This window comes from Lycorma delicatula, chromosome 10, assembly GCF_047948215.1.
Source record: "Lycorma delicatula isolate Av1 chromosome 10, ASM4794821v1, whole genome shotgun sequence".
Taxonomy (NCBI): Eukaryota; Metazoa; Arthropoda; class Insecta; order Hemiptera; family Fulgoridae; genus Lycorma; species Lycorma delicatula.
In genome coordinates this window covers 75,111,647-75,123,918 of record NC_134464.1, presented here as the reverse complement: position 1 = coordinate 75,123,918, position 12,272 = coordinate 75,111,647, and the positions used below count along the sequence as shown (strand labels likewise).

The 12,272-nt window shown below is 31.4% G+C and overlaps 1 protein-coding gene across 2 annotated transcripts in view; it reads right to left on the bottom strand.

The window, feature by feature from the left end:
• Rh50 (Rhesus blood group-associated glycoprotein Rh50) overlaps window positions 1-12,272 on the bottom strand; it is a 223,932-nt gene that overhangs the window by 39,492 nt on the left and 172,168 nt on the right. The gene's annotated exons all lie outside the window — the stretch shown is intronic.

Here is a 12,272-nt window from a genome sequence, read left to right as displayed (position 1 = left end):
AAGATAAGTTTAGTAAAAGAAAGAAAAGTTAGAATTTAATTTAGTAACAGTACGTACCGGTTTATACTAAACGTTTAAAACTAAACCCGCCAATTTCACCAAATTTCTTGGCACGCTTCTGCACTGCTTTTGTTGCTCTTTTTAATTCTTCATGGCTGCCCTTAATTTGCTCAACCGCATCCATAATGCGGATAAAAAATTACGAGAATGTATTTTTTCTTTTGTATACAATATTTTATATACATCCTCTGACGCAAAAATCTAAAGTTGTTAGATCAAGTGATCATGGTGGCTAAGAGTATGGACCTTCACGACTGATCCATTTTTCAGGGATGATTTGAGTGAGTGGAAATGGTACAAGAGAAGTGTGAAGCCGCGCAATCGTACTGAAAATATACTTTGCGTCTCAACGCTGGAGGAACATCTAGCAGCTACGCTAATTCTTCTTGAAAAAAGTGCAAATAGACTTTAGCATTTAAGCGGTCAGTTAATATGAACGATCCAAACAGCTTATTGTGAAGAAGGTCGCACTATAAATTGGCGCTAAATTGTCTTCCATCTTTCCATTAGATTTAGTTCTGCCCATGTATGCTGATTCGTGCGAAAGTTGACGCCATCTCGAATGAAATTTTCCTCGTCTGTAAACAAAACGTACTTGTAGAGTTATTGATTTGCTTTCCACTGGTGGTAAAACTCCAAGCGAAACGAACCGTCTCCTGGGTGTAGATGTTGACATGGCTGTTTATGATAAGGACAAAACTTGTTTTAAGTGTCCACCAAACCATAGAAGGTGAAACTCCAATTCGCTTGGAATGACGTGGTATATTGATGCCTGGACTGCGCTGATCTGCATCGATAATAATTTCATCAATAACAACGTCGTGTTGGACAGATGGTTCGTAGCTGCTACGAGTACTACGTAGTGAACCTATTTACCGAAGATTGCGAAAAGTCGCGCTAATTGTTTTAGAATCTAGAATGCTGCGATTCGGAAATCGTATTTCATATTCTACTGCAGCAGCTGTAGCATTACCATTACACACACCTAAAAATGACTATTGTATGGCATTATTTCAATGGCAAATCGATCACGTTAAAAATTAAAATTCACAGGAAACCTTTGCTGACTGACAGCACAGTTCACAGTACCCGATCTATTTAGGTTCGTTAGAACTTCCCCGGTAAGAGTACGTCGACTGCGAAGCCAACGAAGTATGTTTACAGTTCTGTGAAATTCAATTTGATTGTTCTAGAAAGGCAATAAATGTTAATAATTAATTCATAAAATATCAATAGTAATTCATAAAAAAATAATGTAACAAAAAGCAGTGATATCCAAAAAAATTACAATGAAATTGTAAACCGTTTGGTAAGAGTCTCGCAGATATCATTTCTTCCGGTCAAAAAACAAAAATTCTTGTAATATAAATAAAACTGTTTTTAACAAAACTATACTGATATCAAAAAAGGTAAGACACTACTACATTTCTATTACCAAAATCTGTTATTAATTTAGAATTTTCTTTAAAAAAAAATACATGTTTAATATATGTAATAGACAATAGATATACAATAATAGATAATAAACATTTAAGCGTTCCATATAATAAGCTAAAAAAGGCAACATTTGTTAAAAAACTCTTACTGGCCCGATTTCAGTTATTAAACAACGAATAATCATAAGAATTATATTATTTCTGTAAATGTGATATGTAAGAAAGATATTTTTTTTTTCAGACCTTTTTTAACCACTCAGAGGCAACAGGTAATCGCCTAGAAGACGCTGCCAGTTACAATTCTGGGACCAATTTTATTAGATTTTTCAGGTCAAAAACCATAAGAAATTACATATTAGATGTTGTTCTGTATTGGAATGCACATATCATGTTGTTTCAAAGACATGAAAACATTAAATTTGTTTATGTAATAAAGACAATGGCACAAAATGAGTAATAAAGAAAATGGCGCAAATGAAAACGATTGAGTAATATAATAAAACAAAAACCCTTTTTTTTATTTTTCTATTTCTAATGTGTGACTTGCAATCTGTTCAATTTCTGAACAAGAAGAAACCCTATGTCAAACCTATAAGGATAATATGTATGACATATAAATGTGATGTAAGTCTTGTAGATTCAGGCTGACGAAACACCTGAATGAGTAGTTAATTGAACCACAGCTACCAAAGAACATCTGTATCCACTGTCTAGTATTCAAATATATGTTTCATAATTTGTGGTCAATTATATAAAATATGTGTATTAAAATATCAATTTTTCCTTTTTGTTGTGTGCTACATAACAAATATGTTTCATCATATGCATGTTTCATCTTAAAGAACTCATACGAATATAGGATTCCACTTCACTAGGCATTTTTTATTTAAATTGTTGAATTCTTGGTTTACAGCAAATTGTACTGGTCTCATGTATATTAGTAATTGTAAAGTGTATCAACATTATAAATACGACATAAAAAGCAAACAGCACTTTAATTAAAGTGCTGTGTTTTTTTTAGTTCTTTTTTTGGACTGAATTTTGTGTAACAATCAAGAATTATCAGAAATGTTGATGATATGTTGTTGGGAGTTGTTCACTTTAAATTTGTATAAAAAATAAATAGATATGGTGTGTCCCGCCTTGAAACATTCTTGTTTGATAAAGTAACAACTCATTTGTTTCTATTTTAAGCCTTAATCATTAATTTTTAATTCTTTTAAATCTTTCAAAAAATATTCTACCATTTCTTATTATACTGCACTACTTTACTCTTTACACTTATTAATCATTTAATTTAATGCTAATTGTTTATTGTTTTCATTTAGTTTTAATATTCTTAACAAGAATATTAATTTTTTAAATAATAATATACATATATAAATATATGAAATGTTCTTAAATATTTACATTAAATACTGCTACTCTGTTAATTAGTTAATTAAAATTTTACTGGAAATATATTACTACATTTTAAATGAAATGAAAACATTAATAATACTTGAAAGAATTTGGTTTTAATTATATTTTGAAGGTAAATAATTTAACTGAGATTTTATCAGCACAAGGTAGGTAGCGTTGATATTACTATTTAAAGTGTATTAACTTTGCCTACCTTTTAATTTATTTTTTTAAAATAATTATGATCTTAAATGTTTTAACTTTTAATAAATAATTTTTTTAAAATAAGTAATGTATTTACATGAATGATAAATCAAGAGGATAGTGTGATTTGTTTTTTAAATTTTTATCCTTGTAAAGAAGCAAAGCTACTAGAAAGAGATGTATGATGTATTTTAAAGAGGAAGAGTTAATTAAACTTGGCAAAACTCACTGTGACATAAAATGAAAAAAAAAAGTAAAAATAAAAATAAAAAAAGATTGGCATCAAAGAGAAAACCATAAAAAGCATGTCACTAAGATTAAAATTTAATATATATATATTACATAAACACACATACACACACGCAATCCTTTTCATCCTCACATTATTAAACAGAATTATAAAAAAGTAATTAACATCATATTATTAAAAAAAATTAAATAATTTAATATCTTGTTGTTTATTTGATAGTCATTGTTAAATTATAAAATAACTTTTTAATTATTGAATAGTAAATAAAAATATGTTTTTATTTAGATTTCTTAGATATTACCTTTTTTAAAATCATAAAAGCGTTACATTTAAAAAACATTGAAGTGTAATTTATAACCAAAGGTAAATGTTTCGTAAAATTATTTTCAAATCAAAATGAATATCAAAACTGAATGAAACTGAAATATTTTACCAAATTTTTGAAACTATTCATTTTCCAAACTGAAATGAAAAAAAAAGGTTGAAATTGTACGGTATACCCAGTTAACTAGTCATGAGAAAAAAATTTAAGTTAGTCACATTTTAAATATAGCTAGCTATTAATTACAGATATGTAAATTCAGAAATAAAAAAAAAAAAAAATTATAACAAGTGTTGCTAAATTTCCTTCACAAAAGACTTGAAATATAATTCCTGCCCCTTTTCTACTTCCCCAACCATTTGAGATCCTAACTCCAAACTTTAATAGCATCAAAATTAAAAATTTAATGATGTAGCAAAAGTCAAAATGGCCTTTTTTCATTTTTAGCTGCTTCATAATCCTATTGAGTCTGAAGAAATAAAAAAAATATGATTTTTGACAAGATTTCCATACTTTCTTCTTGTTATACTGTAAATACACCATAACTGCTGGAAAAGTAAAAAAAAAACTTGAGGATAATTTAACAATATGCAAAGGACAAAACAGTGTACCAGTTATGTTACATCTTTGCTATTGAGTTTGAATCAAAAAAATAAAAATAAATAGAAAATAAAGTCAGGAGTAGTTTTTTAAAAATAAAAAAAAATGGTATGTTTTTTTTAGACATTAGTATATTGTTGAAAATGTACTCATGTAAGCAAGCAACTGCTTTGTAAATTGATATTATAATATTAAATTCTAATTTAATTTACTTATTTAATATCATATTTTATTTTTATAATCATATATTTAATATTTTTAATAAAAAGTGTTATAAAACGTGTGAAATATGATCTTTTCATTAAAGGTATATTTTGAAAACTATAGAAAAAAATCTGATGTGGACTTCCTTGTGCGCCTATTAAATTACATTTACACATTTTTTTAAAGTGAAAAGTACATAAAATTTTATTTCAGTAAAAACTTGTGATTTTTTTTTTTATTGAATAATTCTTATTCATCGTAATTTTTTTACAATGAGGGGTTAATCATTTTTAATAAATTAATATATTTAAATTAAAAAAAAAAAGTTAAAAAAAAGGAGATGAAGTCTGATTTGAATCGATGTGCCTTCCTGAAGATTTAAATATTTCATTAATTAAAATTTTATTTGGCTATAACTCCAGAACCAATGAAAATAAGTACCACTTATGATATATCGTTGAAAAGCTTTCAATGAGGGCTTATTACTGCAGTTAAGAGAAAGTCCAAAATCCTTTTTTTTGGATTTTGGGCTTTTTTGGAAATTTTTGGTTTAGTCGATTGAAATCAAAAGGTGAGGTGCACAACTAGATGTTATAACAGTTCTAAAACCAAAATTTCAACATTCTACTGCTAATTGTTTTTGAGGAATGTGAGATACATATGTACGTACGTATATACAAACATACGTAGGTACAAAAATTAAGGCCAAAACTAGTCAAAATGGATTCAGGGATGGTCAAAATGTATATTTCTGTTGAAATCTGGAAACTGAAATTTTTCACCATCACAATACTTCCTTTACTTCATACAAGGAAGTAAAAAGTTGTTTTATGGAATGAAAGTATAATGCTAATGAAAACTTGTGTACAGTTAATTGGAAAATGAAGACTGTGCATTTAGGCAAAGCGTGATGCAATTAAAATATCATATAGCAAATAATATATGAAAAAATATATAGTAGCTCTTCATTAAACATTGTTTCATTCTGACTATATGCGGTAAAATAGAGGTATGTCCATTAATAATAATTTTAATAGTTTCTGAGAATTAAGAATTACGAATAGTAATTCATTTTATCTTAATACAAAAATATATTGCTAATTTTTTTTTTCATCATTTCAGGGTACCCGTAGGATGTAACATTATATTTTTGATGAAAGTGTACTTAGATCTAATTAAAATTTAATATTGATAAGCTTAGTAACTGATTAAGTTGCTTTTATAGTGAAACAGTTTGGTTTGACTTTGTTGCAAATGAAATTGAATAGATCATCTCATGAAAATTTAACTAAATTATAAAAAATTGTACTCTATTAGAAATAGAAATGATTTTTTCATTAATGAGAAAACTTTTTATTATTAAAAATGACATATCTACCTAAGAAGCGTATTGAAATTACTCTTGTCTTAAATTTGTTACAGACCAACCAGCGATTGATGTTTTGAACTACTAATTCCTAATTTTTCAGTTAACTTCTTTTCTACATTGTTTTCATTTGTAAGGAAACAAAGAATAGCTTCATATTTTGAGATTAATCATATGTAATTATTAAAAAGTGCAACAGACCTTGATCATTATCTTTGATAGATCATCCTTTTTTCACAATTTGAAATTTACATGACTGAGACTGAGTTTTCCTATTATGACGTAAATTCTCATTTCAAAAATCGAAATTTCAACTGTCTGTTTTAAAAATTTTGTTGAGAAATAATTTTATTTTAAAAATTATTATAAAAATTAATTTTTAAAAACTGATGCACTTTTTAAATATATGGAAATGTGCTTTAAAAATCTTTAGAATGAAAGTTTTTTCATTTACATTATCATCATGAAATGATTTGGACGTACTTGTTTGTTTAAATTTATCTTTATTTATTTCTTATGAAAATATTTGTAGAAGTACATTTTCATTTATTTAAGATTGATTTAAATTAAGTTTTATTATTAATGAAAAAGTTTTATATTCAAATTTATTTTCACCCATCAGTGTTTGAAAGCCATAGATCACAGCTAACCTGATTTGTAATAAACTGGTACAACAAAAATAGAATCGCTCAAAGCATGAATATTTATGATAAAATCAATAATTCATCAATCATGAAACACATTTAAATTATTTTCCAAATATACTTTCTTCATTGTAGTGAACCTGGTATTACATTTTTGACTTAAATTTAATTTTAAAACTAATAATGATAAAATTTATTTTCAAAGATAAAAAAAAATAATTTCTTCCATAAGTTATTTTTGTATTTAACTGTAAGCTTACCATTGTGTGCATCAAATGAAGTCCAAATGCTGATGTTTGATCAAATTAAATATTAGTATTACTATGTGTGAAAATGTACATTTCAAGTTGACTTAAAATATAAATATAAATTGTTTTGATATAATTTATTAATTACCATCCAAAAAAATTACAATGAAATTGTAAACTTTACGGTAAAGTCTCACAGATATCATTTCCACTCAATAAATAAAGATTTCTGTAATATAAATAAAATTGTTTTTAACAAAATTATACTGTATCGAAAAGGTAAGCCACATTTCTGTTATTAATCTGTTATTGATTTAGAATTTTGTTTAAAAAAAAATACATGTTAAATATATGTAATAGTCAGTAAGATATTCAATAATAGATAATAAGCAATGTTTAAGCGTATAAAAATTACTGGTCTGATTTCATATATTAAACAAATAATCATAAGAATTTTATTATTTCTGTAAATGTGGTATGTATTACATATAAATGAAATCGGGCAGGTAAGAGTTTGTAAAAAAATTTTCTATTTTTTGCTTGTTATATGGAACGCTTAAAAATTCTGTCTATTACATATATTTAACATCTATTTTTTTTTTAAACAAAATTTTAGATTAATAACAGATTTTGATAATAGAAATGTAATTCCTTACCTTTTTTGATATCAGTATCATTTTGTTAAAAACAGTTTTATTTATATTACACAAATTTTTATTTTTAGAGCAAAAGAAATGATATCTGCAAGACTCTTACTGTACGGTTTACAATTTCATTGTAATTTTTTGGATATCTGCGTTTTGTTAGATTATTTTTTTATTTTTTTTTATGAATTACTGGTTGTTATCTCAGGGATTTTTTATTAAAATTTGTTGCCTTTCTAGAACAAACAAATATATAATTTTTGAATTTCTTAGCCAAATAATTCTTACATAACAAATCTTTATTGCCACACTTTCCTACTTTCGTGTTTTTTGTTTGTTATTAGCAGCTATAATCTCTTGTAAACTAATACTTTTTTTTTTTTAAATAAAAGTATGAAATGATGGGTAAAAAAAATTGTCTCTTACTATTAAAACAAGCTGTAGTATATTTTCTTTTAAAATTTATTATTTCAAGTACATTATCAAGTTTTTGTACACTACGTAGTACTATCAAGTACTGCTACCTAGTGGAGAGATTCATAAAGTCACAATAAAAAAATTAATTAATAATTTGTAAACCCACCATTTTGAGGAAAAGTGACATATTGAGTCCTGTGGTACAACAAATGGAAGAAAAAACACTGTCTAACAAAATTAAAGTATTTTGAAAGTATTCCTTATTACAAATCTAACTGAACTGAAATATAATATTTTCATGCTTATTTTTTTAACTTTTTTCCAATTTTCATTTCACTTTTAGGTTAGGAAGGAATTTCCTTCCTTTTAAACTTTGTTAAGTGGTGCCAAACAGTTGATGGTTTGAAGATGCTAAACATTCCACTTCAGCTCTTGTAGCTTTTGGAATTGACAGAATGGTGAGAATTGACATGAAGGAAACATGCAAAAGAATGTTTGTTTCCTTTCATAGTGAATTGCAAGTACCGCTTCATCTTTTAAAAAACATAGAATATTGTGAAGTAATAGTTCTTGTTCTATGAGAAAGTGAAGGTGGTGGAGTATTCACTCTAAATTCCAGAAGAAGGTCAAATTTTCCTAGGTGAAAATTCGGTTTTGGGTTTACATATTGATGGTAAGTTTCAGTGTTCCAATACGTGTCCATAATTATTTATTTATTATTTTTTTTGGGATAAATAGAGAACATATGTCTGATTTCAGGTTATTATGAAGTCTTAAAATTTATCTCTGTCATTTTCATGATGATGCAGAAATTATATGATAATAAGTGATCTATTTTCTTGTGTTCAGGCAAGATAAAGCAGATGAACCCACCTAGCATTCATTTTGCTAAATTTAAGTTATTAAATTTAGCACTCGGTGATATTAAATTTAGCACCCCTAAGCACTCAGATGTAGACCTATCCACCCTGGCACCCTTCGACGTCTCATTTCCTGGCGGGACTCTTCATAAATATGTACCTTACCCATCACTTTCTTAACATAGCTCTCAACCACTTTCCATTTTCTAACTTTATTAGCATTATACTTTGCATGTTCTCTGATGGAACATGTTTTCCAAGCCTAACATATTTAACATCTCCCTGTGGTCTTAATCAAATTGCAGGCAAGAAAAATGCGTGTGGTCAGGAGTCTCTTCCTCATTGCAGTCCGGGCAGTGATCTGTGTGGTCCAGGCTGTTTTTATACAGATACGAACTGAAACCGCCATGACCCACCAGGAACTGTGTTAAACTGTATCCCAGTACCATGGGTCCTCCTACAACAACTCCCGATGTCGCTTATAAGGCGATGGGTCCACTGACCTTTAGTGGCTTGGTCCCACCATTGCTGCCAAGTCTACATTAATTTTTCTGTTACTTGGGATGTTGTGGGCTTTTTATCTCTTAATGGTAGGGGCCTCTGCTCTCAGAGTCTCTTCTTCTGCAAAATAACTAAATCTATCATCATTGCACCTGCCAGGACTTCAGCTACCTCCTTAGAGACTGTTCTATACGCTGCTATGATTCGCAGACAACATCGTCTATGAACCGACTCTAGTCTTCCACGATATTTTGCAATCTCGTTACATCAGCCCAAAGCTCCGCCACGTACAGCATTGTAGCATACGTCACTCTCGCTGATGTATAGTCGGTCCACCAGTATTAGGTCGGAGGCCGGCTATTAATCTCGCAGTCCTCTCGGCTTATTAGCTTATTAGCTGCCTCTACTGTTTGTGTGCTAATTCATAACTTGGTATCTATCCACATAACGAGGTGCTTTATTGCCGGCCTCGACACTATTCTCCTATCCTCTAATGTTACTTTGAGGATCGGTCTCTTCTTAGCCGCGGAGATCGCTACCACCTCCGTCTTATCTGGAGCTAAGTCCCACCCCCGCCATCAAATCTTTCTTTTATCGTGTATTTTTCTCTTATTTTGTCAATGACCTCTCTCTTTGCATTCGTCTTGAAGACCAAAGCGAGGTTATCGGCATAACCAAACATCGTTACATCCTGCGGAAGGGCAACTTGAAAAACGCTATTGTAACGCAGATTCCAGAGTCGGTCCAAGTACCGACCCTGAGGGCACTCCTCTATGAAGGTTCCGCAGAACTGTTTCTCCTGATACCCGATATTCAAGCCTGTGTCCCGATAAGTAGGAACGAACCATTCGTCGCAAATACAAAGGCACTTCTTGTTCTTCCAAGGCCTGCATTATGGCGTCTGGAATGACAAGGGCAGAAATTCCTCGCCGTTCCCCTCTTGCCGCCCTACCAGCCACCTCACACACCACCGCAGCATCGATGGCGGATCTTCCCCTGCGAAAGCCGTACTGACTAACAGAGAGAGTCCACCCCCTCCTCGACTGCCTGAGATATTCTTTTCTGGAGAATATGCTCCTGTATCTTGACCAGTGAATCTATCATCGCCAGGAAGAAGAAGGAATCGCCAGATCTCTCCTAGGTTTCATTACAAGCCCCAGCCGCTGGAGTTTCCAAATTTCGGGGAATACGCCTTCCATGAGGCAACTGTTGTAAACCTCAAAAAACCTTCGGCTCAGCCCGCCACCTTGACTACCAAATTCGGCATCCAGTCCGGACCCGGCACCTTCGCCGGAGGTAATCATATTGCTGCCTCCAAAAGTTCAGATAAAGTGAAAGGAGGAGGCCCTCCTGTTCACTCCTTTCATCAATCCTAAGCTCCTCTCCTTCAGGAAAGAGCCCATCTATTATATTGCGAATCTCATTTACATCCTGAGTAACAGGGGCTCTAGGCCTTAAGGCCCTTCTTTCCAGTATGTTGTAAGGCCTGCCCCATACTTCCGAAATTACTTCTACTAATTACTTCCGAAATTAATTTCTTGCAAGATCTTTTCTTAGCTTCTTGGATGCATCTAACAAGATCCTTATTGCATTCACGATATCTGTCTGTAAGGATGTCTCTAAGGGCAGGGAGGTACGCCCTTGTCATGCGTCTCCTAGCCCTGTGGCAGGCCTTCCTCTTTTCCGCGATTTCAGGGGTCCACTAGTATACTGGTGGGTGCCCCTTTCTGGAATACCTTTACGGTAGACTGGCACACGCCGCCTCAATTGAATCCACTAAACAAGATGCCTTCTCCTCCACTGTGCGCCCTTCGCGTACTCTTCTGAGATCAAGCACCTGTGTAAAAGCACCAGACTCCAGGTTTTTGGTGCTCCAAACAATGAATATCAGAGGAGGGGCTTCTCCACCAGATTGTTCCTCCACTTTGTCGTTATGACCGGCTGATGATCACTACCAGAGAAGCCCTCCCACACCTGTCAATTATCAAAAGTTATATCAACAACAGATCCTGTTGCACCCTGCCTGAATGTAAAAACATCTCCAGCATTTAGACAGATAAGGTCTAGCGCTGTAGCTGTTTCCATTAATGTTCTTCCACGACTGTCAGTCCTAACAGGTCCCCAATGCATGGACCAAGCATTAAAATCTCCCACGATTAGTGCAGGTTCATGTGCAAGGAGATCCCTCGCCATATCAGCCAACTCCTTTTCAAACCTCTCTATTGGAATATCCGGCGATGTATAGCAAGAGTAAAGGTAGATCTTTCCGACTCTTGCCCTAATGCAAGTTCTTCTTGGGCAAACTTCTCTGATGGGTAAAAGACCTGCATGTTCAGATGGCAGCACTTCCATCTCCTGACAGATGTCACTTTGGTCGGGAGCGAATTACCTACTGCTCAGAGATGAGCGCAATATCTGCGTCCATCTCTGAGGCATATTTGGTCAATAGATGGAGTAGATGAGTAGTTACAATTATCAATTTCAAAGACTTTAATGCTAATATATTTCAATCCACAGAAAAATCTTGTAAATGCAAATCCATAGTTATACATGTTTTGGATAAGTTTATCAACTGTGATGGGTTTATATATTTATTATTCATCACATTAACTTGAAGCTTTTGCATAGGAATATGAAATGGGACTTTTTTTGTAGAATATGCCATATTTGATTGGAATTCAAACCCAGGATCTTCCGGATGAAAGACTGTGATGTTACTGATTGCATGGAGATCGAAATAGTTTAGGAGATCTATTTTAAACTTATAAACAAGTTTATTGATTCCTTTATTGTAAGTATTTATAATAATTATTATTGTTTTATAAATTTATTTTATATAAAATTGTTAAAGATGATTTTTGATAATAAAAAACTGTCATTTGTTTTCTATTTGTTAAAAGTCAAATCAATACTGAAATATATAACCCACTGGGTTGGTCTAGTGGTAAACTTCTCATCATAAATCAGCTGATTTCGAAGTCGAAGTTCTCAGGTTCAATTCCTAACTTAATTGTGATGTTCCTGGACATCATGGTAGTCACTTTTGTTCAGATTTGAAAACTAGATTGTGGATACCAGTGTTCTTGGTTGTTAGGTTTCAATTAACCACAGGTTT